Source organism: Rhipicephalus microplus, chromosome 8 (genome assembly GCF_043290135.1).
Source record: "Rhipicephalus microplus isolate Deutch F79 chromosome 8, USDA_Rmic, whole genome shotgun sequence".
Classification (NCBI taxonomy): domain Eukaryota; kingdom Metazoa; phylum Arthropoda; class Arachnida; order Ixodida; family Ixodidae; genus Rhipicephalus; species Rhipicephalus microplus.
The window spans coordinates 984,400-1,011,727 of record NC_134707.1 but is presented as its reverse complement, the minus strand read 5'-3'; the positions used below and the strand labels follow the sequence as shown (position 1 = coordinate 1,011,727).

Genomic DNA, 27,328 nt, shown 5'->3' with positions numbered 1-27,328 from the left:
ATGCGGTGTCCCGGACTAAGGACGCCGACCATGTAGCAGGGTCATGCTTTGGCCCCGTACCTCTCTCTTTTACAATAAATGTTTTTCATCATCATCACCAGCGTCTGTTGGCGTGGTCCGACGGCAACCAGCGCGAAATTCGTGCCGTTGCGTTACCCTGACAACACTGCGTCTCCCTCTTTTCGTGACGGAGGGACGCTGGACGCGCTGAAACGCGCTTGAGTCAAAGCAACGCAGTGCGGCGCGCGCCTGTGGGTATATGACAGGACCGGCGCCTGGCGTGGCGACGCCGACGTTACGCTACGAAATGAACGCCGGTGAGCACGCGCACCGCGTCACGTCGAAATGTAATGGTGCGTTGACTGTGGCATGTCGCCATGTTCTCACATGACACGCATTTCATGATTATCATGTTTGCACCAGTCTCATACCTTCGCAATCCATTTGCGTCACGTAATAACAAATTTGGCACATGTGAAACTAGCGAAACGGCCGCCAGCGCATCATGAGCGTGGCACGTAGTCATGTTGTTACATGACACGCTTGTCATGATTTTTATGTCAGGGTCTGCCGCTTGTGTTCACCATGCAATCATATACCATACGAGTTTTGCAACATGTCATGCGAAAGAAACCACCACAAGAGCTGCAGGGTCCTGAAATGTAAGTTATGACACTCATGACATACATATCATTATTTTCATGTTCTGACTTGTGAAATATGTTCTTCGTACAGTCATGTGATGCCATACCAAGTTCGGTATTGATACCATTATCTAAACGGCCAGGAGAGCTAAAAGTCGTAAACGGCTAGATAGATAGATTAGATAGATAGATAGATTAGATAGACAGATTGATTGATTGATTGATTGATTGATTGATTGATTGATTGATTGATACGCCCAAGGTCGCCGAAGTTCGCTAAGAAATGCTTCGCATTTAAAATGGGTGAATAATCCAATCAACCACTCGCCACCGGTCCGCTATAGAAACGAAGGAGGCAACGGTTAGTCCAACGAATAGCCGAGTCGAACAGAAGCACCCTTTTCTACACACTGCAGTGGCGTTATAGGGCATGCAGAGAGGACGAACCAGCGCCATTGCAGTTCTGCTGCAGAAAGCTTCTTAATCGAATTAGGACGGTTTTAATCGTGAATTTCTAACTTTGCAAAATTAATTTCTTTTAGCCATTTTGTAATGCATTAGATATACTATAAATAGGTGATCCCTTCTATATAAACCTTAATTTCTTGACATATCCCCCATTGGGTAAGTTTCGTTCCGACAGAGTTTTCTAACGAAGATAGTGCAGTGAAAACACCCTTCCCTGCGTGTCCGATCTCAGGTATTGCCTCATCAAAGAAATGTCACAGTTTTGTTTATATGCTTCCCCGCTGGTACCTTTTAACTGTGCGCATGAGACTATTTCGTGATGGCGGCGGAGGTGGCTCTTTATCTAATCTGTATACTTTGAAATAGCATGGAATAAAGCTTGCACTAAGCCGCGCAAAGCTCGGTACACGGCGCAGCTGATGGGTCTCACGATTATTGATTGCTGTATAGGCTTGGACCTTGCTGTAGCAAGTGTTTGGTCTTATCATCCACGCTTCAAACACCATTTTTAGTCGTGAGTATTGGGATTATGTCTGTTTTGATGATGATGATATTTTCGTCATACAGGGAACGATTCGCAAAGCAGCGTTTATGCCTGAAATTATACCTTCTGCCGATATAGATCATTCTGTTTTGTCCTTCTTCAATTGGAGTAAAGTGTCCTATTGTTTTTGTTGTTGCATATCATGCTATGTTTTTATACAAAATTTTTTATGCTTTTGTTTTTGGGTAACACTGCTCTATTGATCGAGCGTTCTCTTTCCATTTGCGTAAGCCCATTTTGCTATACGCACATGCTCATCACGGGTCTTCCGACAGTCTTTGGACTATCAAACCCTGGTCTGCGAAATGACTCTCTCAATTCATGTGGGGCTACTTTGCTAGCAATGAACTTGAAGTTTGAGCCCTGATTTAAAAGGAATGTAAGACCCAGGAGACTCCGTCGAAATTTGTCAAGTGATGTCGTAAAAAGATACCAAGTGAGATGAAGGAGCGAACCCAGCTCCGCACTTCCGTCAGGCTTAGTGCGAAGCTGGATTTTGTGTGTGTGTGTGTGTGTGTGTGCGTGCGTGCGTGCGTTTTCCTGCCTACTAAGCGTTCTGTTGCGGCATAACTCTTGGTATTGTGCAAAGGACAATTCGCTTATGCTGTGAAAAGTTGCCCAGTGTTCGACTGCAAATGCCGTCAAAAGATGAGTCTTCACTCTGGAGAGAGTGAATAGAATGAAACATTTATTTGATATTTTACGCGAGGAAATTGGTGAATGGTATTCTGGATGCGCTGCGTGAGACATGAGCGCCATCTGGCGGTAATCTCTGAAAACGAAAGAATGGCCTCCGCCATAGAGTTAATATACAGTCTGTATATTAACTCTATGGCCCGCGTTATAGCGAGCGCGCACAATCTTGGAGGCTATATTTTGTAGATTTCAAGGTAGGTAGCAGCACCATATTGTCTTGGCAAAGCTAGGGCAACTCGCATTTTTATGCATAGTGTCGCATTGTCAGCACAGCATAGCAAACGCAGCAGTTCCTCAAATCACTTATGTATGCATTTTCTATAGTATAAAGAAACACACCGCAGAATAAGGATGTAATAATATCGTGGCTCAGATATGCGCGATATTTGCTTTTTAATTGACGAGAATCGCACAAGTACGAACGCAGAAAATTGAGCAATATTGGTGGCCGCTGTGGATGTGGTCGTACTTAGCAGACAAACCGAAATTTCTGCGTTGAATTACCCCAAGGCATACTATCTTCTTTGAAAAGCGAGGAATATTTTCCAACGGGGCACCGTTTGCATCGCACGGTGTGACCGTAGCGGCGGCGAGTTGTCGAACGCGCGCATCCGGCCGTCTCGCATTGCGCCGTCGCTCTGTAGGTCGTGTCACGATTAGGCGTGCGCACGCTTCAGTGACGTCACAGGCAGCAGCGGGTGGTTGCTCGCTTGGTTATAAATAGAGCTTGGTTCCGCCATTCGTTACGGCGCGGAACTGCGCAGCAACAGCCGTGCACATCGAGTGATTTGGATGAGCGACCTTTTTGTCCCATTCGGCGCGCACTGAATGTACTTCGTAAAAACCGGAGTCGTGCCATTCGTGTCAGGCCGAATTCGAGTGTCCGTGCGTCACTTATTCAAGACGCATTGCAGTTCGCAGTAGCGCGTTGAGTGAGTGTTAATATAAGGTCATAGAAATGAGAAAGTCCTATACAAGATAAAAGATCGGCATGAATATTGTTTCGAAAAAGGAATCAGCATGAATATATCCATTGGAAAGTTCGCTCACACAACAGAAAGGACGCAGGAACACCTGATATGTCAAGACTGTCAAAGCATGCCTGATCTCTCAAGGAACACCTGATGTCAACGAACACGTGATCTGTCAAGACTGAATTAGGAATTGTCACATAATTTCGGAAAATTCGCAGTTGGTCAATAAATAACTGGTAGTTGCACATGAAAGCAATGTAATGCCCCAACCCCCAAAGACAAAGTACACGTGTAAGTGCTTGCAAATGGAAAGCTTTCAAACCCAGTTTTGGCAGGGGCGTGTACTCAATGTGAACGGGTGCTTTGGGCACTCGCCTTATTATCGGTCCCTCCATACTGGCCGAGAGACGACACGTTTGTCTGACGCAAAGCTTTTAGGGCAGGCTAGGGGCTCCCGCTAAATTCGAGAAATAGCGTGCCGAACACATGCGCAGGGGCCTCCACACTATTTTGGGGGGGGGGGTCCCAAACTCCCTAGTGTCAAAGGGAACACGCGAGAACACCGTGAGACCAACGCACACCACACAACGCACGTATAGTATGAGTGCTGCGATGCCCCGTCGATGTGCCCCGCTGTATTCCCGCTTGGCGTCCTCTGCCTGTGGAGGGAAACGAGAGCGTAGCCTCGCGTTCTCTGTCCAATGGGAAAGGGCGCCAAGAAAGCCACGCGCTGCAACGCGCACGTGTGGTCGGGCCTTTAGCGTACCACACTTCTACTGCGGGCGGCAAGTTCTCTTTCTGTGCTCTTTCTTCACATCCCCCCCAATACACTCAAAATAGCACAGTTACCGTCCCTTGTACTCTATCTGCTGGTTTTCACTCACGTTGCGTCAAACGAAGAAAGGAGCCCTCCTACTCATTCTTTAGAATATATATGAGATATTGCGTGGCAATACGATGAACCTTCTCCGCTTCATCCGCTGAAGCTTCAGTTGCGTGCGGGTGTTCTTTCAGCAAGGCTCCGAAGGTGCTTGGCACTGACCAAAATGAATATTCCCGTCTGGCTAGCGCAAAATAGGCAAACGCGAAGGCCGTTTCGAGATTGTTGACTCACTGCGGCTGTTATCGAGCGGCGCGATACAGACGTGTAGCTGACGCTCTTTGTTTCTGTCGTTCACCTCGCGGGCATTGTGTTCTGGCTCTGCAGCAGCAGCCGGCCATGTCGACTGCCTGCGTATCGTCTTCCTCCTCCAGGCCGGAGCTAGGATATCCGCGCGCAGCTGGTTTCCAATGATTCACGACTGAGTGGTAGAACGAGAGGTCAACGCTTCGGCGCATTGTGTGCCGGAAGCGACATCGCATCTGCTTCGATACCAATGTCTACCGCCGTCAGCAGTGTTGCGTTCCGTCTACTGCACTGCACCGCGAGCTTCCATCGTGTACAGTCAACAAAAAAAATTAGTCGCGCACGGAGACGAGTAAAGACCGCACTCGTCAGAACTACGGTTTCTCTTCACACCCAGGCCTGTCCAAGTTGATACATTTGTATCTCGGCTTTCATTTTACTGCAAATTTTTTATTGTGCTGCCACGTGGTGAAGCTACCTTCAAGTTATCCTTTCGTAAACGATTAGGTAAATGAAGGAATCACATTTATTTGAAATAATGGCACCACTTTACTAAAGAAAGCAGCTGTACACATCGTGAAAAAAATTTTTTTACTAATTTTGATCAGTTTCTTCCCTTTTATTACTGCAGTGGCGAAGAGAGAAAAATATTTTTTTGGTGTGTGGGAATCTAGGAGCCCGCACTAGTCGCTTGACGCCATTTTACCGAGCATAGTTCTCCCGACGGGGCGGATGGTCATGAATCGTCGTCGCTTCTAGAAGGTTTAACACGGTGTCCCATTAGCCTAATTTTGGCGGGATTCTGGCATTGCTTGCGCTCGCCCTACAAGTGGCAGCATGTAGGGCGAGCTTGAAGGGTTGTGCATTTTATAGAGGAGCTTCGCCCCTAAAAAATCCTCCGCTCCGTCCACGCCCCACCAACGATCCGACACGTACGGCGACGATCCAGGAGACTGAGAGGCACTCGTTCCCGGCACACCCAGGCCCAGTCCGCGTAGCAGCCAATCGGATGTGTGGATGGATGTATCCGGCTGTGCCCTTTATATCGGGCGGCGACTCACGCCACCTAGCCGTAAAATGAAGTACTATCACTGAGTATTTAAGGATTGAATTTCACTCGCGCCTTGATTGAGGCCACCACCAATCAGTTAACCTTCTCCTGGTTATTCCTGCCCATTTCAAGTCTATTTTGCCTTCATTGTCCTCAAACCCCAATGCTTTGAAAAATTCCGCATCATCATCATCTTGGACTACAGGGTGGAGCCCTGTACAAAACATTATGAAATCATCAGCCGTTTCCGCCTCTAAGTAGCGCCATCGAGAATATTTTCACTCAGCTGCAGTTTGTCCGTACTTCTGTGAGACGGCGTCATCTATTATACTGTTAGGGAGATACTGCCGGTCACGCCTGACGCGGGACAAGGTTAGACTAAATAAAATAAAGCGTGTCATAAGGCTTGCGGGATTATGGCCCTCAGCAGCGAGCGGAATTCACTCCCGCCCAATGACGAGGAAGCATTCACAGACGTCTTCAGCTCTTAAGAGTGGACACCACGTGTGCTCAAAATAAGCAAATCGCCCCTTTCCGACAATCGAGCGGCCGTTTCGGCTACGCTCCGCCGGATGTTGATTCTGGGTTTCAAGGCCTGCCCCGCTGCCATTCAGGGTCAGCGCCAACTTGTTAGGGATGGGCGACGATTAATTCGCCTCCGCTATCCGCCAGAAACATCTCCTGCAAAAAAAAGAACCACGAACAATGACGAACTCGCCAGCGAAGGGAGTCGTTTTGGAAGAAACCAGTGGACGCACGGTTCCGCGAACGGTTGTGCATTCTTCGCAGAAGCTGCGCGGAGGCCGCGGCCAAAACGGCCCGCAAATTTACATCGCTGGCCTCGTGGCACCGAACGGGGCTGTTTTTATCTGGCACGCCAAGGAGGAGAACTTTCGCTCTCTTCGTGTTTGCTTGCTTCTTCGCAACGACCACTTTCCGCGAACGTCCTCCCCCCCTCTTCTCTTCGCTCCGAGTGGGCTCAGCCCGTGCGCGGCAGAACCGGTTTAGCGAGTCGGGCTACATTTCGAGAAGTGGGCCCTTTTGCTCTGTATCTTTTTCCTGGCTACTTTCGCCGTTGCTGCGACGCACTCGCTAAGCTGGCTCCCGGATTGCCATCGTTTCGGGCAAGGTATGAATTGCGAAGATGAACACTCCCCGCCGGCAAGGGGGATGCGAATGATCACGTGACTGCTCAGTGTGTGGGAGGGGAGGGGGGGTCAGATAAATGATTTAGCCAACAAACTTGTTTCTCCGCCAGTACTCGCAGCTATGGAGGTCGGCTCACTGCTGACCATCGAACGTCACACGAGATGACGAATTCAAGACACAACCGAAAGGAAGGAAGCACGTGTGTGAGCAGACGGACGCGCGAGTATCTTCCGTGCGCCACAAACGACCTCGTCGGGCAGAATAACGCTTGTACGAATGTGGCTCAAGCAGTGCCTTCGCTTTGACGAAAGAACGAGAGAAAAAAAGAAGATAAATTGTTTTGTAGCTTCTCTCCCTACTTTGCATAGTAAAAATTCACACGGCAATAGTAACACCCAAGAAAGGCGTTAATCAGTCAACCTAATTTTGTCTATTTTACAATCGGGCAGAACAGTAAGTTCGATGAGCTCGCTGCACCCCGTACAGACATGGCAGCACAGACATAAGTACACTCAGATATGCAAAGAATTTTTTAATGATAACATCAAAATCATTACACAATTATAGAGCATATTCATGTGAAATATATACACTGCACAAAATAAGCCTTTCAAAGTTAGCCTTTTACATCTTTCAACACCACGGCAGCTGTACACCTTGTGTCATAAGTAACAGCAATCTGTTAAAATTCCGCGTAATCGAATACCAAAATTTGCGTGGGTTCGTGCTTAACATGCGCGGCAACTGGACGCGAAAAAAAGAAATCTTTCGCCGTTCTCATTTTAGAATTAAGTTCACTTTTCGCCTTCTGAAATTTGTCTAGGCTAACGGGATCGTGAGTTCTTCCGGAGCGCCTAAGTCGACGGACACGGCGAGACAAATGTAAGATGTCACGAGTGATCCAAGGAAGATTAGTATTGCTTTTCTTTGTCTTAAGTGGCACAAATCTTCGGACACATGACTTAACAAGATCCTCAAAGTAATTAACGAGGTAATCTATATCCTGCCTGTCAGAAAGTGCACAAAACGTATCAAAATGATTAGCTAGAATATCAGTAATGGAATTGTCATCCGCACGAGTGAAATCAAGGAAACTAGTAAACGTATAGGGTGATTTGGACGTGGGACAACAAAGTGATAACAAGACATCTTTATGGTCTGATAATCCGTTAATTACCTCGCAAGAAAAGTTATTATCAGCTAAATCTGTACTTAGGAAAACTAAGTCTAGAATAGAATTAAACCTAGTCGCACATGAAACGACTTGAGTAAGCCCAAAAGATAAAGAAATATTTATTAATTCATGATAGATAGCAGCATCACGACCCGTTACAGTCAGGGAAGGCCAATCGATGTCAGGAGCATTAAAATCACCCATACAGATCAACCTTGATGAAGCTATATTAATATCGCACATGAAATCGGAAAGAGCATGAAGAACATCAAGGCAGGATCCAGGTGGGCGATATATAACACTAACTACAATACATTGATTATTTAGACTAATCTTGCACCACAGGGATTCAATCTCTGGAGGTGATGGCAACACCGAGAAGCGGATATCTGAGCGGATAAGTAGAGCGACGCCACCGCCAATGCCATGTGCCCTGTCATTACGTATGGCAATAAAGCCGGGCGGAGTGAACTCAGAATCATAAACGTTACTATGTAACCAAGACTCAGTAATGCCAACAACATGAGGGGAATAAGTTGCAACAAGGGACAATAGATCTGGAAGTTTCTTAACTATGCTACGAGCATTAACGTTTAGAACTACAAGGTGCATGTTTCTGACGGTTATAACGAGGTCAGGGAGTGGATGAAGAGGCATTTGAGGACGTGGGGACAGAAGAACGAGGGCCACGGGGTTGACCTGAGACTTTCACTAGTGTGTTTGAGGCGTCGTCCCAGTTGTAACGAACCTTGTCAATGAACGCGTGATCGTATTTTAACTTCACCACAGAGCCATCGTTGCGAAAGGGAAGTGATGCCTCCCAAATTCTTTTCCGAATGTGTCTAATCCGCGAAGAGAAGTCTTCTGTAATAAACACGTTTGAGCCTTTGAGTTTAGACGCATTTTTTAGGACAACGAATTTTTCACCAAAGTTCGAAAACTTCAGAATAATGGGTCGTGTGTAGCCAGTACGTGGTTTACCAAGCCTGTGTACGCGCTCGATTTAAGGGCAGGCAATTTTCAGGCTATTAGTGAATACAGAAGTAACGCTGCACAACAGGGTGCTAGCGTTTTCATTCGGATCTCCTGAAATACCGTATATTATCAGATTATTACGCCTTGACGATTTTGTAAGACATCGTTTTTAAGAGCAGTTCGTTAATCTTAGAAGTTAAGCAATTTATTTCAGAACGGAATTCACTCACAGAATTATGCTCATTAGATTTAGGAGCCCGTTCTAATGCATTAACACGTGATTCTAAATCATCAAAACGGCAGGCGACCGTCTGTTGAAATGACTTGATGTCGGCAATATCATGAGCTAGCTTAGTTTGCCCCTCCAAAAGTTTAGATAACATTTCAGAGATAGATGGAGCGCCAGTGTCAACAGGTACGGAAGTAGAGAGTGTATGAGTAACCTCGTCGAAAGCAATGGAACCAGCTGCGTTTCGGGTTACAGGTCTATTACCAGAAGTATTGCCTTTACTGGTATTCACCAACTTATTCAAAGGCCCCGGATTTAGTTCCACATCACCACTCAGAACGAGACGACTTTTGCAATATAACACGTGGCATAAAAATACAAGTCTACGTGGGCAAGGCAGCAGCAACAGAAAGCGATCATCGGATCGAATGCATTCAGCATTGGAAAGCTAACATACCTGCATGAAAAGCAAGCAACGATTAAACATCGTGCTGTTGCTGCTGCACCTTAGCCCACTGAAGAGACGATCCTCGGGTAGTGGCTTTATACTTCTTGTGGTGAATGACGTCACGGTCTCGCAGTTGTCGATGAATGGCTGGTCAAGTAGAGGGTGGCCACGATCGTTGAATTGCGGCAGCTTGAAGGCTGATGCGTGTATAGGATATATTGTGTTAGAAGCATTATCACGAGTTTTCAGAGGCCTTCGTTTTCAGATGCAAAATGAACAAAGAAGCGTGTCTCCTTAAGTAGAAACTACCATTACAAAAGAGTCGTAAAAATCAGCATGAGATGCTTCAGTCCCAGCTTCGAATTACAGCTCCTGTTTTCGCCAAGCACGGCTTCAACACCAACATTTTTTATTGAATCAAGATGTAGATAAGGAGGCCAGGTTTTTTGCAAGTAAATCACGGTGGAGCGAAAGTCGAGCGAAGCTCAAGCATTTGAACACGTGCGGGATCAGTGCAAATGAACGTAGTGCACAAATACACAACACTGACAGCGATAATAACGTCTGAGATTGAAATTACCGACAAAGAAGCAAAAACAAATATGCGCGCATTGGCAAAAATAAGATGCCTGTCATCACCGTGGAACTTGCAGAAATTGATGCCTTCGCCAGTTCCTGCGGACAGCAACTGCAGTGACCGAATAAACACGTGTTAGAAAGAAAATGGAACGGACCACGCCCGCCATCGCATGAAAACTATCGGCGCATACAGCTGCCCTCGTCAAAAATAGGAGAATCTGTATTATATAGTTGAACTCGCGTTGCACCGCAGTCGCTAAACGAATTTAGTGCTCAGAAGTACTACGCACAACGGGGCGTTCTAATGTTACCCTTGAGTTATATAGAGAAGAGCACTTTTTTTGCAAAAATGATGGCTCTCTTCGCTTTAAATTTTGAGCTTACTATGATGCCCGTGGCGCCTTTTCTGGTGTCGCCGAGGGTAGATTTGAACGGAGCCACTACGGTACTTCTTCAGCTGTCGATTTTTTCACCCACCATCGGCGATGGGTAGAACTTTCCGAGGCCTGGGTGAATGTACTCGTTCGTTGAACTCGATAAAGTATTCTACTTGCTTAGATGCGTGTATTTAGGCTCCTGAACTTCCCCGCTAGTTTTTACTCTTTCACGCAGATAGATCAGGTCCCTGTTTGATTTGATTTTTGTTGCCGAAATCATGAAAGGATGTTGCGCACGCTCTGATGTTGATCGGTACTCTGCTCCAATTGAACCAATGACTTGTTATTGTTTGTGCCGATGACGTGTATTTTCTTACTCCGTTTCTTTCTTGTAAGTGCGCATGCGCGAATCCTCCTTTTCTTGTCCTATCACACGTTTCTACACGCGTTGCTAACAATCGCTTGCCAGCCAGTAAAAAGCTTTATACTACGGCATTGTCTTATATTACGCTACTGTCGCATGTGTGCATCATTCCGGCGTAGTCTGGTTCCGCGGTGGAAACATCAGTCTTTTCGGGAACGATTTTAGTTATGTTTTTTATATATTTTTTTGAACTTTTACGTCCGGGTCCTGCGTTATTTCTTTGTTCTTCATATATATGAATTTTCGGAAGAATATTCCTCGCTAACCAGTTTATATGCAAGAAACAGTGAAAAAATAAACATTTATTCTGAGCTTTTGGCTGGGGACCGGCCTTTATCAAAGAAAAAATCAGTACATTGAGTTCGAGTACAGATTCCTGCGATATACAAACACAGGTACCATCGTGATTTTTTGAGAACGGGACGAGGGGAGAGACCCGAAGTACAACAGCGAAACAGTGAGTGCGAGGCGTTAGCCACGAAGGAGCACCTCTTACAGCGTTGAAACGGCAAGCTTACCGCTGGTGGTGGCTATCTTGGGGAAAACATGGCCTCCGAGATTGCGGACGCGCGGCGTGGTTTTCTCCGGCCGTCCCTATTGTCGCGTTCCCCAGCAAAACCAGCGAGTATCGCCTCACGCGTCCGGCTACCGCGAGGAGGCGCGTTTAAGGTGGGTTCCTCGAGCGGCGGAGACCACGGCAGAAAGCAGAGCGCAGCGAAGTTCGCGTGGTTACCTTGCGTGCATGCGTCACTGGCATTTTGCGTAGAGAGAAAATTTTAAAGTGGAAGTCTCAACGAATGTTCGATTCAATAGTAGCGATTTATTAGGTTACCGATTGGTCACGGTTTATATAATCGATGCTATGCCAATGCTGTAGTTTTCCCCTGTTAGAGAAAGTGACGTGAGGTCTTGTTTCCTCCATTTAATTTCAGGAATATGTATACTGCTGTATGCCCTTCTGCACGTCAGATAGAAAAAAAAAAACTTGGGCACAAGACGCCAACATGCGCAGTAGTGGTGTCAACGGCGCCGCCGACGCCGAATGCGCTAGTAGGTGCGACTATAAAATGCTCTACATGTAATAAAAACTGACAGCCCAATCCACAAGCTAAATCGGAGAGCCGCATTCTGCGCTCGCGGGTTACACACAGATAATTTCTTCTTCCTTTCGGGGAAACACCCCTGATTTAGATTGTAACGCTGTTTAGAGAATTATTACAAGCGCGCTGACGTAATCACAGCTGCGACGCGTAGCGCGACATGGTGTTATTGCTTTTAGGGACGAAGTTCTTTAGAGCAGTACTTGGTCGGTCGTCCTTCTATCCAGCGTGGCCAGCATATCCACGCGGAGTCAATTATATGATGAGTGGGGCGAAGCATCCATCCGTCCGATGAGTGCTGTAGTGTGACAGGAGTCGACGGACGCATGGACGAACTAATAGACGTGCGGATGGACGGACGCTTCGCCTAACCATGGTCCTTCAATACTTTGAAGGACCATGGCCTAACTAATCATTCACTCAGTGCATAAGCCGTGGTTTCGTTTATTTATCCCTCGCGCGGCGAACAGCGCTTTGCTGCTCGTGAGAAGACCTATATACTGAACGTGCCTCATCTAAAGGCGAGACCAATTGTGGCGAGCACGGCTGGACGGCGGATCTCTTCCAGAGTCATCGCAAGCTGAACTACCTTAATATGGGCGGTGCCAATCTACAGCAAAATAAAAAAAAACATTTGAAAATAAAACGCCCCAGCGTTGAATTTGCCTCTCGTACTTCTTGACCCGACATTTCCAAAAGAACACAAAGTTATATAAAAGCGCAAAACCATTTTTTTTTTTCGCCACATAGAAGCTTCGCCAACAGCACGGCCGCCTTTTCGACCGAAAGAAAGAGCGCTGCGGTGCGGAAAAAAAAAATAGCGGGCCGCGCCCACCTCTCGAAACACGCGCTCTCCGTGCGATTGTCACTGTACGTGGGATCTGCCTTTTTTTTTTTTCAGTATCACAACATGGCTTGTGTTCGAGCGATGGCGCATCAACTTGAAAGGTCTCCAGGCTTCGCAATAATGAAGTTCACCACCGTCTTAAGTGCGGTGCAGAGTGAAGGCATCTCCAATATCCCTATAGTGTACCCAATACTGTTATGCGCGAACTCATCCCATCATATTCATCCGATCTTTTCTTTTTTTTATTATTATTAAGCGGAGCCTCCGTTATTTTTTAGTGGCATCACCAGCATGAGAAGAGCTCCTTCATATAGGCCCGTGTGCTCAGATTTGGGTGCACGTTAAAGAACCCCAGGTGGTCAAAATTTCCGGAGCCCTCCACTACGGCGTCTCTCATAATCATATGGTGGTTTTGGGACGTTAAACCCCACAAATCAATCAATCAAATCAATCAATCAAGAGCTCCTTCATAGCATGTATACTTGTATTCTCGCTGTTTCAAAAGCAAGCTGTAGTGGTTTCAGAACACGGCAAAACTTGGTAACAGGGCAGACATTATTCTCCACGACGTCGTAATTCTTTTCTGTGGTTGCTGCAGAAGAGCTGAAAGAAGCTTGTCTTGCCGCGCCCGCGTGAACGCACCGAAATCGTGGAAACGAGCCAAGCTGAACTACGTCATCCACAGCTCCGTTGGAAGGGCCGAAGGCCCGCCACTCACTGACCAGAACTGATTGGGTACTGTATATCGTATGAAGTACAGATACGCTCACAATAGATCCGCAGACGCCGGTTTACAATATATTTCATTACGACAAGCAACTGAGCTCAATATCAACAAGCATCAGTCGCATCTTCAACCATGACCAGCTCCTGCTGCGTGTCTCTGCCGATGGTGATTGTGGAACCATGCTTCAATAGTGGTGCTGCTGTTGCAAATGACAGCACATACCAACGCGCTCACTCAGCGTCTAAAGGAGCACTGCAACGCGACCACAGTCACTTAGAGGAGTACTGGTTCAAGCATTAGACGTCCATAGAGATGGGTATGCTTGCAGGGGGAGGGGGGGGGGCAGGAAGGACTGGTAATTTTATTCCCCCTCCCCCATTTTATAATCAAAGAAGGGCGCCGAGTCTGCCCCATATTTTTACTCAGCCGAACCTGTGCCGTCATTGTTGAATGCGCAGTAATGTCGTCACTGGACCACAATGGAGGTCACGGGCCCCTGGTACGCCGTTGGAAGAGCTTCCTCCTCAAATTTACCGCCAGTAATCTGCTCGGGGATCAGAGGTAGGCAATCCACTAATTTTTATTTTTGGACAAGACCAATAAAGGGGGTGCTGCAGTGCACCTCTCATGAATAACCGTGCGCACGCCTATGCGAGTTGAATTCTTCGTGCCTAATAAAGTTACGCTGCAAGTTGAACGCCTTTCTTTTAGATGCGAAACATTTCTTAGCGAACTTTTGCGACTTTGAGCGTATCTATCTATCTATCTATCTATCTATCTATCTATCTATCTATCTATCTATCTATCTATCTATCTATCTATCTATCTATCTATCTATCTATCTATCTATCTATCTGTCTATCTATCTATCTGTCTATCTATCTATCTATCTATCTATCTATCTATCTATCTATCTATCTATCTATCTATCTAGCCGTTTACGACTTTTAGCTCTCTTGGCCTTTTCGATAATGGTATCGATACCAAACTTGGTATGACATCACATGACTGTATGAAGAACATATTTCACAAGTCAGAACATGAAAATAATGATATGTATGTCATGAGTGTCATGACTTACATTTCAGGGCCCTGCAGATCTTGTGGTGGTTTCTTTCGCATGACATGTTGCAAAACTCGTATGATATATGATTGCATGGTGAACACAAGCGACAGACCCTGACATAAGAATCATGACAAGCGTGTCATGTAACAACATGACTACGTGCCACGCTCATGATGCGCTGGCGGCCGTTTCGCTAGTTTCACATGTGCCAAATTTGTTATTACGTGACGCAAATGGATTGCGAAGGTATGAGACTGGTGCAAACATGATAATCATGAAATGCGTGTCATGTGAGAACATGGCGACATGCCACAGTCAACGCACCATTACATTTCGACGGGACGCGGTGCGCGTGCTCACCGGCGTTCATTTCGTCGCGTAACGTCGGCGTCGCCACGCCAGGCGCCAATCCTGTCATATACCCACGGGCGCGCGCCGCACTGCGTTGCTTTGACTCAAGCGCGTTTCAGCGCGTCCAGCGTCCCTCCGTAAGGAAAAAGGGGACGCAGTGTTGTCAGGGTAACGCATCGGTGCGAACTGCAGCATGTCACATTTCGCGCCGGTTGTCGTCGGGCTGCGCCGACGCACGCTGGTCGCGCCTGGCGTCAGACTATAGAGTGCTTGTGTTTTGCTAGCGTTGCGTCGCTGTGCCCAGCATGATTGGGCCCTTCATGATGCGCTCGTGGCCGTTTCGCTAGCTCCACATAAACCAAATTTGGTGCTACATGACATCAATGAATGACGATATATATGACTGGTGCAAACATGATAATCCTGGCACGCGTGTCATGCAAGGACGTGACAACATACCAGGCTCATAGCGTGCTTGCGGTCGTTTCGCTAACTCCACATATACTGAATTTGGTATCACGTGACGTGAATAGATGACGAAGGTAAACGACACATCCAAACATGATAATCATGACGCGGAAGTCAAGTGCGGCATCATTTACCTGCACCTCGCAACGTTGTGCTGATTTTAAGTGACATCAACATTTGTCATTCGTGCTTCGCATATCATCGATTGCCACTGTACATGGGATCTGCCAATTTTTTTTTTTGTCAGTTCCTGTTTCTGTTCATTTTCGTCGTTTCTCATGCCCAATTCTTCGCGATTCACCCCTGAGAAATCAAGTGCCCATCACACATGTGCCACATCGCTGGCCCTATATATATATATATATATATATATTTCAGACACCACGTGGGCACGTCACCTGAGCATCATGTATTGTCGTCTCTGAAAAAGAAAAATAGTTACTACTTGAAGTACAACCTGTCGCAGTAGCAGTTGATAAGTTCATAACCCAAAAGAACTGTCTGCTTGTAACAGTCTATGCAGTGTGCTGTTGGGACCTGAGTCCTGTGGGTCTCGTCGTTGGTAGCTGGCTCCCATCGGACTCGTCCCTTATAGCGAGAAGCAATGCTTATATGGGAAAACAGAGAACAGACGTTTATTTACATTAGAGAGAGGTCAATAAGAAAGTTTAGATATATAGTGGCGTTCTTCGTACATGGCGAGCTCTCCACTCGAAAAAGCACACCGAATGAGCCGTGGGGGCTCATTATAAAGGGTCTGTCCTCCCCAGATCCCTAGATCGGGGACCGCGTACAGAGGGCACCGTCCAATCACGGACCACACATTACCCGCGAGGGTGACGAGCACGCACGGTCCACGCGAACGTTCAAAACTGAAGCGTGGTCACCGCACGGCCATGTGGCACGAACGCGGCTCCCCCCCCGTCAAGGTGTGTCGCTGGGCGAGGGGTCTGAAGTTGATGACTGCATCCATCGAAAGGGCCGCCGTAAACAAGCTTCAAATGGTGCCGAACGATTCGTTCAATTAGCGGGACGATTCCCGGCCGCCGCCGCCGCCGTCATCTTCCAAAGAAGAAGCTGCACCGGTGGTCTCCCGAACTGCTCACGGCGCCGCGGCGGCAGGACGCCGCACCCTCCGGCCAGGTGGGAACAATACATGGCGGACACAGGCCGCCAACCCGTTTGGCGACTCAAAAGGAACATCAAAAGGAACGCCGATCCACTGTCAGACCTGGCGCCGGTCCTAACAGCCTCTCCGCCGGGGAAAGAAGATCCCGAGGTGCAGTGGCCAGCAGGTACTGTGCAGCGGGATCTGTATTGCAGCTTGTCGGCTCTTCCTCTATTACTTTGGTCCCGAACACTGGATCCGATGATCATCGACCAAGAGGGCGTTGCTCGCAGGGATGAGGTGAACCCCTCCACCATATTCTCCGCCCACCACAAACGAGGAACTGCGGAAACTGCGCCGAAAGCACACCCACACACAAGCAAGCACACGGCAATTCTCTACTCAGAATCACCAGACTCAGATTCACCTGTGGAAGTCATTTCCTTCTACCTCAACTTTATTCCTGTGGCCCCCGCCGAGTCGCAACACCACATCAGCCACTTTTGAAGACATTAAACAAAACACTTGACACATGATTGGATAAATACAGAAAACTAGTGGGCCTCAAATCGAGGATAGAAAGCAGAAAATCGTTTTGAAGCCCTCGGGGTACTAGGGACAACGACTCAGACCATCTGCGTTGCTGTTGAGTTTACCCTTCTTGTAATGGATATCAAAGGTGTATTGTTGAAGAGCTAAGCTCCAGCGCAAAAGACGGCCGTTTTTCGATGACATGGACTGTAGCCATGTGAGGGGACAGTGGTCAGTCTCTATTGTGAACCTAGAACCGGCGATGTAACAAGCTAGCTTCTGCACAGCCCAAACAACGCAGGCACATTCCTTTTCTGAGGCACTGTATGCTTCCTCACGAACAGAAAGCTTTCTACTGGCATACAGTACAGGGTGTTCCTGGTCGTTCTCTCCCCTCTGACAAAGCACGACACCCATACCCCGGTCGCTGGCGTCACACTGAAGAATGAACGGCTTAGAGTAGTCAGGCGCGCTCAACACTGGCTGACTTTTTAGTGCCTTCTTTAGCGTAGAAAATGCATGTTCCTTGGCCCCATCCCATTTTACGGTCTGGGGTTCAGTCTTTCTAAGAGCGTCTGTCAAGGAACTTGCAATGTCAGAGTAACGCGGGATATACCTTTGATAATAACCGGCCAATCCAAGAAACGACCGAATGTCTTTCTTGGTTCGTGGTTGGGGAAAGTTGTCTATTGCGGCCAGCTTTACTTCTGACGGCCGGCGGTAGCCTTGGCCTATTACATGCCCTAGATAAGCTACCTCAGCGCGCCCCAATTGGCATTTCGCAACCTTCACTGTTAAGCCGGCCTCACGCAGACGACATAGCACAGCTCGCAAGTGTTTCATGTGGTCTATCCAGGAAGAAGAAAAAATAGCAATATCATCTAGGTACGGGAGGGCAAAGTCCTCCATACCCTGTAACACTTTGTCCATTAGGCCAGAAAAGCAATAAGGGGCATTCTTTAATCCAAAACTAAGGACCTTCGGCCGAAATGTTCCCATCGGGGAAATAAACGCCGCAAGCCTACTAGCCCTTTCAGTTAGAGGCACCTGCCAGTATCCCCTGACTAAATCCAAAGTCGAGATGAAATTGGCACTGCTGACTTGCTCAAGTCTTTCCTCAATATGCGGAATTGGATAAGTTTGGTCCTTTGTAATCGAGTTGAGCCTCCGATAGTCAATACACGGTCGCGGCTCTTTCCCTGGGACCTCAACCAAGATCAGAGGCGAGGTGTAATCACTCTCTCCTGGCTCGATCACTCCTAGCTCGAGCATTCGGTTTATCTCCGCGGCCATTATTTCCCGTTGCCTCGGGGAAACGCGGTAAGCTTTAGAACGAATTGGTTCCGAAGATGTCAGCTCAATATCATGAACTAGGGCTTTGGTTCTGCCAGGTGTGTCTGAAAATGTTTCTTTAAAGTCAAACAATAGTTCCTTCAGTTCCGCTTTCTGATCTGGCTCCAACTCCGCCTGCTCTACCAGGTTACTAATAGTCTCGCCAATGTCTTTGTTTTCTGTTGTTAACTCCGGGAAATCAATAGGCATTTCTTCCGGTTGATTGAGCGACATGTTTACAACGGCATGCCTCTGCTGGTACGGTTTGAGCAGATTAGTGTGGTACACCTGTTGCGTTTTACGCCTTCCCAGTCCAGTAACCAAGTAATTTGTGTCTGACAATTTCTGAACCACCTCAACAGGTCCCTCCCACTGGACCTGAAGTTTATTCTTCAGTGAGGGTTTCAGTATCATCACTTTTTCCCCCACTCGAAAGCTTCGCGTCCGGGCTGTCTTGTCATAATAGCGCTTAGCGTTGTTTTGAGCTCTGCGCATTTCCTGCTCCGCTAGTTCTTGAGCTGCGTGAAGTCGGTCCAACAGCTCAAGTACGTATGCTACTACCGAAGGGTCGTCCGCCCGGCCCTCCCAAGATTCTCGAACAATGCGAAGTGGGGAGCGAAGAGCACGTCCGTAAACAAGCTCCGCAGGCGAAAACCCTGTTGATTCGTGAGGAGCGACCCGAAGCGCGAACATAGCTGCGGGCAAGCAAGCCTCCCAATCCTCTTTTTGCTCATAACAAAGGGCGCGTAGCAGCCGTTTCATGACTGAATGTACCTTTTCTACAGCATTTGACTGAGGGTGGTACACTGAACTGTGGATGATTTTAACACCACACTTTTCTAGAAATGTCGAGGTTAGTGCACTTGTAAAAACAGATCCCTGGTCGGACTGAATTTCTGCAGGGAAGCCTACACGTGCAAAGATAGATAAAAGCGCTTTAACTACCTCTTCCGAGCTGAGCTCCTTTAACGGTACTGCTTCCGGGAATTTCGTGGCCGGGCAGAGCACTGTGAGTATGTGCCGGTACCCGGACTGCGTTACAGGAAGTGGACCCACTGTGTCTATAACTAGCCTGCGAAACGGTTCTGTGATAATGGGGACCAGCTTCATAGGTGCTTTAGCCTTATCCCCTGGCTTGCCAACGCGTTGGCACGTGTCGCAGCTTCTTACAAATGCCTCCACCTCCCGAAAGCAGCCGGGCCAGTAAAACTCCCGTAACAAACATTCTTTTGTTTTTTTGATCCCGAGATGCCCTGACCACAAACCTCCGTGGACCAGGTGCAGCAGCTCCTTGCGGAAAGGATACGGTACGACTAGCTGATTAAACCGAACTCCTTTTCGACTCGTGTACTTTCTGTACAAGACGCCCCCCTTCTTGGTGAACTGAATGTTTTGCTTAGCCACCCCTTCCTTCGCGTCTGGCGTTAGGTTACGGAGAGTGGAGTCATTTTCCTGTTCCACTATCAGTTCTGTAGGACTTACATTTAACAGCTTTATAGTGCATTCTACTTCTCGAGATGCCTCGGATTCATCCGGTTTCTTACATCTTTCTTTAGATATTGTGTTTTGAGGCTCCATTATAGGGTGGTCCAGTTTCGTGCCAGGTAAAGAAGGCTCTGCCGCTGAAGCTGTTTCGTCTGCCACCGGATCTTTATAAACTGTCTGAGCGGCGAGCTCCCTTGCTTTGGATCGAGTTAAGGCCTGTACGATACCCTCACTGAACCCAATTCCTTTTTGTCGCAGCAAGTACTCTGATTTATTTGAGAACAAATACGGGTATTGCACTGGGAGATGTGCCGAAACGGCAGCTTCAGTGTCTAGAACACCGAAAGGGCCTTCGATGCGGACTCTTGCTACTGGGAGACATGCACTGTTTGTCTCTACTGCTTGTCTTATCCATGCGCATTCTCCTGTAAACTGACTCTCCTCGACATAGGACGGGTGCACTACATCCATAGTGGCGGCCGAATCGCGGAGCACGCGGCACGGTTGGCCGTTCACGACTAGGTCTCGGATGTATGGCTCTAGCAATTTCATGTTTTCGTCATTACTACAGAGTGACATTAACACAACTTTCGGGTTCTTACAACCCAAAGAAATATGCCCCGTCTGTTGGCAGTTATAGCAAACTATCGGCTTCTTGGCCTCGAACGCCTTTTTCTGTTGCCCTTCCGCCCTTTTCTCGGGTGCTTCTTCCTTTCTCTTGTTTTTCTCATCACCGCTTCCTTTGGAGTCTAAACCCTCCTTCGGCATATACCGACCCGACTTTGTCCATCGCGGAGGCTTGTTGGCCCGATATTTACTAATCTCCCTCCTAGGGACATCCTCGCCTTCGAGGGCACGGCGATTTACGTACTCCTCTGCGAGCTCTGCCGCTCTCGTGATAGTATCTACTCCTTGTCTATCCTGAACCCAGTACCTAATGTTTTCAGGTAGACGCCGAAAGAATTGTTCCAACGCAAAACACTGCAGAGTCTTTTCCGCGTCGCCAAGCGCACCCTCCTCTCTAAGCCATTCCTCCAGATTTACCTTTAAGGTGTACGCAAACTCTGGGTATGACTCGTCTTTGGCTTTCTCGATCTCACGAAATTTTCGCCTGAACGCCTCCGCTGACAGTCTGTACTTTTTGAGCAGACTCGCTTTGACTCTGTCATAGTCGTCTGCGTCTTCTTTACCCATACGGGCTATAATGTCAGCTACTTCACACGGCAGCAGCGTAAGCAAGCGCTGGGGCCACGTGTTTTTAGCAAAATTTTCCCTCTCGCACGTGCGCTCAAAGTGCACCAGAAAAAGACCCATGTCCCCTCCTACCGCGTAGGATGGCATCAAATCTGTCATTCGGCGCTCTCTTTCTCGTGCCACTGCGCTAGCTCCGTTCATTGATTGAGCCTTTGCTAGTTCAATTTCTAGGCGTTTCATTTCCATACGATCGATACGTTCTCTTTCCCTTTCCTCTTTTTCCTCATGACGTCTCTGTTCCTCTTTTTCCTCACGACGTCTCTGTTCCTCTTTTTCCTCACGGAGCCTCTGCTCCTCTTTTTCCTCACGGAGCCTCTGCTCCTCTTTCCTTTGCGTAATAGCCTCCAAGCATTCGCTCAGCTCCTCGTCATCTGCCCCGATCTTCTCGATGGCGTCAATGATCTCCTGCTTTCTTTTCGTCTCGGCAATTACCTGGCCCAGCTCTCGGGCCAACTCTAACAACTCTGGCTTTTTTAGTCCCTTCAAATTCATGGCGGTCCTTGGTGCTGCTAACTCTTTTAACTAAACAACTTTGACGTACTATCAATACTTCCGTCCACCGTTACCAAATCACTGCTTTGTTTACAATCCTACGCAAAGCCTGGTGATATCTCAGCAAAGAAAAGCAGTGCACTCACCCTATGCAGTCATGAATTCGGACGCGTTCCTTCCAGTGTTGTCAGTGATGCCACGAAGCAGTTTTGTCCGACTCTAGGTCCTCCAGACAGCAGGTCTCAGCATTGCCTCCTGGTCGATGAGCTCGATCCCACCGCTGCCATCCAGTTGTTGGGACCTGAGTCCTGTGGGTCTCGTCGTTGGTAGCTGGCTCCCATCGGACTCGTCCCTTATAGCGAGAAGCAATGCTTATATGGGAAAACAGAGAACAGACGTTTATTTACATTAGAGAGAGGTCAATAAGAAAGTTTAGATATATAGTGGCGTTCTTCGTACATGGCGAGCTCTCCACTCGAAAAAGCACACCGAATGAGCCGTGGGGGCTCATTATAAAGGGTCTGTCCTCCCCAGATCCCTAGATCGGGGACCGCGTACAGAGGGCACCGTCCAATCACGGACCACACATTACCCGCGAGGGTGACGAGCACGCACGGTCCACGCGAACGTTCAAAACTGAAGCGTGGTCACCGCACGGCCATGTGGCACGAACGCGGCTCCCCCCCCGTCAAGGTGTGTCGCTGGGCGAGGGGTCTGAAGTTGATGACTGCATCCATCGAAAGGGCCGCCGTAAACAAGCTTCAAATGGTGCCGAACGATTCGTTCAATTAGCGGGACGATTCCCGGCCGCCGCCGCCGCCGTCATCTTCCAAAGAAGAAGCTGCACCGGTGGTCTCCCGAACTGCTCACGGCGCCGCAGCGGCAGGACGCCGCACCCTCCGGCCAGGTGGGAACAATACATGGCGGACACAGGCCGCCAACCCGTTTGGCGACTCAAAAGGAACATCAAAAGGAACGCCGATCCATTGTCAGACCTGGCGCCGGTCCTAACAGTGCTAACTCCTGCTTAGCCGAAGACCACCATGCCATATGGTGGACTCGAGCCGCCACCTATGTTACACAATTCGAAGCGGTGCTTTTGTTGCGATGACATGGGAACTCTCGACGGATTGCTGACGTCGGCGCCATGTTCCGTATAAAGTACAGGCATAACATCACGCTGAACATCCTGCGTTTTATCCAGGAGTGCAAGAGCTCGAAGTGTCTAACGAGGATGAAGCGGGCATGCCACGAGCCGGCTGGTCTCAATCGCACTGAGGGAGCATCTACCAGAGTGCGAGCCCTGCCGTTCATTGCGCCTCAAGCAGGCAGGAAATGGATGGATGAATGGATCCTTCGGAACGCGCTTTAGCACGTTGTGGGCCGCTCCCATGTCGGAACAGAAATGGCAGCAACTCTGAACTTTGATCATAAGGGCGTGAGTGGCAATCGCTGCGCGCCCGTTCTCTCGACGTGCATCAACATTGCCGTCGACGTGTTGTTCCCTCAACGCAAACTGCACGAAAACCTCTCGTTGAAGCGGCTATATTCTATTACACCAGCGTTTTGTGAAATTGCGCGAGATCGAATTCAGAACAGTTAGCTAGGAGCACAGGCCTGCGCAGGGTTCCCCTTTAGAGGGGAGGGGGAGGATCGTCGCAGCGCCCCCGCCCTATTCAATGTTCAATGTACGAGGCTGACTTCGTGCTGCCCCCCTTCTCTCTTAAGGCTGGTGCACACCGGCGACTAGCAGCGGTCGCGCGACCATTTGCGACTGGTCGCTACCAGTCGCGAACGGTCGCAAACTGTCGCAAAGCGACTGCGTTGGCCAGTCGCTTCTTGATCGATTTTTCAGTCGCGCGACTGCAGTCGCAAAGCTGCTTAACCAATCAGCGATGCTCATTTTTTTTTTTTTTCATTGCGCTGGCTTCCTGCCGCCAGATACAAACGAGTGCGTTCCTCTGGGTCTGTGGCACCATGGCCACCACGGAATACTTGGCTTGGAGATGGCGGGCCGCAGCAACTCGAGCAAAGTGTCGAATTTACGTGGTGGCATTCGCAAGAAGCTAAACACCGTCAAAGTAAAGAGAAAATAAATTGTGCACTGTCTTTTCCCCGTATTCGGAAACTTTTTTTTGTCTTGAACTTGACTTATCAGCGCATTCAACGCAGCGTGTTTGGAAGGCGTTTGTACTTCATGCCTTGGCAACGACTTAAGACTCCACGTTCGAGACACATTTGTGCTGCATTGTAGGCTGTGGCAAGTCAAGGGAAATTCAAGGATGGTTTCTGAATACGTACGACTCTCGGAAATACTCCTCGTCGTGTCAGCGAAGCTCTGAAGGCAGGCGGCTTGCATGGCCGGTCAACTCCCGCGATCGAAAGGATGGTCACATCCACTACCGGCTTTTTTTTTTTTTCTTTGGAGGCATCTGTGATGCCAGCGCTGACACCATGGCACAGTGCATCAGCACCATGAAATTGTCTTGTTCTTCGCTAGAATCGAACTTGACGCTGTTGGGAACGCTGTGCGAGAACGGATTCAGCTGGCGGCGATCAGCTGATCGCGCCGGTCTCAGGAGTTCTCGCTCATAACGAGATCCGGACGTGACTCTCCGGTTTTGCGACTTCCGGTCGCTCGCATGCAGCCTCTGTCGGTGTGAACATCAGTCGCTTTTTGGTCGCCAGTCGCGAATGGTCGCGCGACCGCTGCTAGTCGCCGGTGTGCACCAGCCTTTACGTGACAAGGGAGCGGCCGTTCCCCTTTCTCCCACCTTGCGCACGCTTATGGCTGCCAGCAAGAGACAACTGGCGAGCCACTTCCTCTCGGAAAAACTGTTGGATTTGCGGTGTCAATACCGTCTGTTCCGGTGCAATTGCACCAATGGTCAATGGTGACGTGGTCGTCATGTCGAAAGTAGGGCGTCGTGTTGAAATGCGCTGTGTTCGCAGCTCATCGTAGTTTTGGCAGTGCTGAATAACTTCCGAAACTGTTCGTGGGTCTTTCGCCACCAGCATGTGGAAGGCATCATCTTCGATGCCCTTCATATTATGTTTAACCTTGGCTGTTTCGGACATGTCGGGATTGCAGCGACGGCCGAGGCCCACAACGTCCTCGATGTAGGACGTGAAACCCTCTCCAGACAGTTGGGCGCGGTCTCGCAAGCGCTGTTCTGCGCGGAGCTTGCACACTGTTGGTCGGCCAAACACGTCCGCGAAGGCGATCTTGAAAGTGGCCCAGTCAGTAAGCTCAGCGTCATGGTTGTTGAACCAGAGCTCCGCTACTCCTCTCACGTAAAAGTGGACGCGGCCAAGTTTGTCGTTTTCGTGCCACCTATTATTGACGCTTACTTTCTCGTACGAAGAGAGCCGCTGAAGATGACTCGGTCTCGCTCTCTCGGGACACCGGGACAGCGGGCAGGTGGGGATGTAGGAATGGTCTGCTGTGAAACGTCGATGGACATCGCTGAAGGCGAAGGTAGAGTTTGGTTGCGGAATTCCAGGATGGGAAAGGGATCCAGCACTCCACTACTTGTTAGTACGCCTTTAGCGGTGAGCCGAGGACACATTTATTGGGGGAAACTCAGAGGTGAAGCCGACCAGCTGCCAAGCGGAGCGCGAGCAGCAGCAACACTCTTCCTTCTCTTCTTTCACTGGTGCTCCTGCCTGTGCCATATATCAATGCTACACTTCGTATAACATACAATGGGTTGATGTTGCATTCATTGCTTCGCCCCAGCGGTGAAACCCAGCTTTATTTTCTTTTTGAGGCGATGGCAGACGCATACGCGACGTAAAGCAAAATCTTGAGGGCGAGGTTCGAGATTTTCTGAATTGACCGGCTTAAACAGAGCAGCCAGACAGAAAACAATATTAGCGAGAGACGACACTTGTCGAGTTTCGAATCTGGGTCAGTGTCACGCAGGGCTGCTAAAGCGGAGCCTTCCTTTTCGACCTGCTTTCTTTGGGTGCTTTCCCGCCCCCTTCTCTTGCTTTCACGGTCCCGTGCGCGTCCTGATGGGCGGTCAGACAGCCGAGAGGGTGAAAGCGGCGCACGCAGCCGAGCCGGCCTCCAAAATGGGGTAAGCAGACCGGCCGCGATTACCATAGCGGCCAACGACCCCGCACCACTCGGTCGCCGGAATTGCCCTCCGGTGGCTGCCGCCGCCGCTGATTAATGCCGTGGGTCACTCCGCCGCCAGGGCGAGCATGTCACGAGAACTTTGAGCACTCGAAAGGAAAAAAAGAAATAAATGTTGCAAGACGAAACGAGAGCGCCGCAAGTATTGCGCGTGGCTCTCGAAGACGGATCGAGACGATGTTCGGTACAACTACGCACGGAGCATTCTCTCATATAAGAGCGGACGCTTGCTAGTGTTGATCTATTATGATTTATTAGAAAAAGGGAAAAGGCGAAGACGCCGACTTCCAACAACTAATTTTATTTCAGCGAAAAAAACGCTCCAGTAGACAAACGGCACGTATATCACTGCAACGTCATCAGACACCCCTTAAAACCCGGTTTGGTAATGAAATTCTTAATTCGAAGGTGTAACACAATTTTGTAGCCTCGCCATGGCGCTGCTTTCATTGCTGCTGCTGCTTTCATTGGCTCTGCACTCTCCATCACGGTGAACGAGATTGAGGACAGTGTAATTCTAACGGAAGCGCTCATTTACGCACACTTACGTCAGCGGGTTCAATGAACAACTCCCCGAGAGGAGCATGCCCTTTGTTTGAAAGAACACGCACGTTCACCACAACTTCCGAAGGCCTATCTTTATGAGTAACCTATAAGCAATACATTTTTTACGTACATGGGACATCACAAGGAGATGCGTCTTGTCGGCGTGGTCATGCTCCTTTCAATCGTCTCCTTGCCGAACCTAACGCCTAACTGTTTCATACATCATCAGACTTGTTGCAGTCGCCGCCCCGCCGCGGTGGTCTAGTGGCTAAGGTACTCGGCTGCTGGCCCGCAGGTCGCGGGTTCGATTCCCGGCTGCGGCGGCTGCATTTCCGATGGAGGCGGAATTGTTGTAGGCCCGTGTACTCAGATTTGGGTGCACGTTAAAGAACCCCAGGTGGTCAAAATTTCCGGAGCCCTCCACTACGGCGTTTTCTCATAATCAAGTAGTGGTTTTGGGACGTTAAACCCTACAAATCAATCAATCAATTGTTGCAGTCGCTGCGTTAGCATTGATAGTTCAGTGTTCTTACCGGCAATAACAATTTTTTTTTCGTTATTACGGCGAAAAAAATGCTGTGCCTTACAAAAAAAGGCCGATCTGTTATTATGCGGCTGTATAGCTTAGCTTTCCCGTGACGTCGCATACAGGCTCTATCTACTGTGTGTACGTCACGATGGCAGCCACCTGAACTTTCAGTGTCAGCGCAGGACACCAGAGGGGTCGTTCGGTACCCGCGTTCTTTTGTGCTGTCCCCGCTTTCTTTTGTTCACCAGTCGTGCCAAAGGGGAGCACAAGGCAACGTGAAGATGTTACCCGAGCGATCACTAGAGATTGCTGGCCTTTTCATGTATGAAACGGCTGTTTACCTGACGACTGGAAAAGTGCCAACGTTGCCCCTATCTTCAAAGCTGGAGACAAAACGCGAACAAAAAATTACAGACCGATCTCGCTGACTTGTGTAATATGTAAATTGATGGAACACATTACCTCTACCAATTTAATCTCCCATCTTCAAGAT

General features: G+C 48.7%; 2 protein-coding genes and 1 long non-coding RNA gene across 4 annotated transcripts in view; 2 read left to right on the top strand and 1 right to left on the bottom strand.

Moving 5' to 3' along the window:
* Nucleotides 1–14,074, top strand: part of LOC119163932 (isobutyryl-CoA dehydrogenase, mitochondrial) — a 238,386-nt gene extending 224,312 nt beyond the window's left edge. Inside the window, exon 12 of one of the 2 annotated variants that reach the window (XM_075872632.1) lies at nucleotides 13,991–14,074. The gene's annotated coding sequence lies outside the window, so the exon portion shown is untranslated. The remainder of the gene's footprint in view (nucleotides 1–13,990) is intronic. The other variant, XM_075872636.1, reaches the window with a different exon arrangement.
* The window catches only part of Pdrg1 (Pdrg1 prefoldin-like subunit), a 203,672-nt gene that overhangs the window by 22,930 nt on the left and 153,414 nt on the right, over nucleotides 1–27,328 (top strand). The gene's annotated exons all lie outside the window — the stretch shown is intronic.
* Nucleotides 1–27,328, bottom strand: part of LOC142769408 (uncharacterized) — a 77,194-nt gene that overhangs the window by 41,653 nt on the left and 8,213 nt on the right. The window lies entirely within an intron of this gene.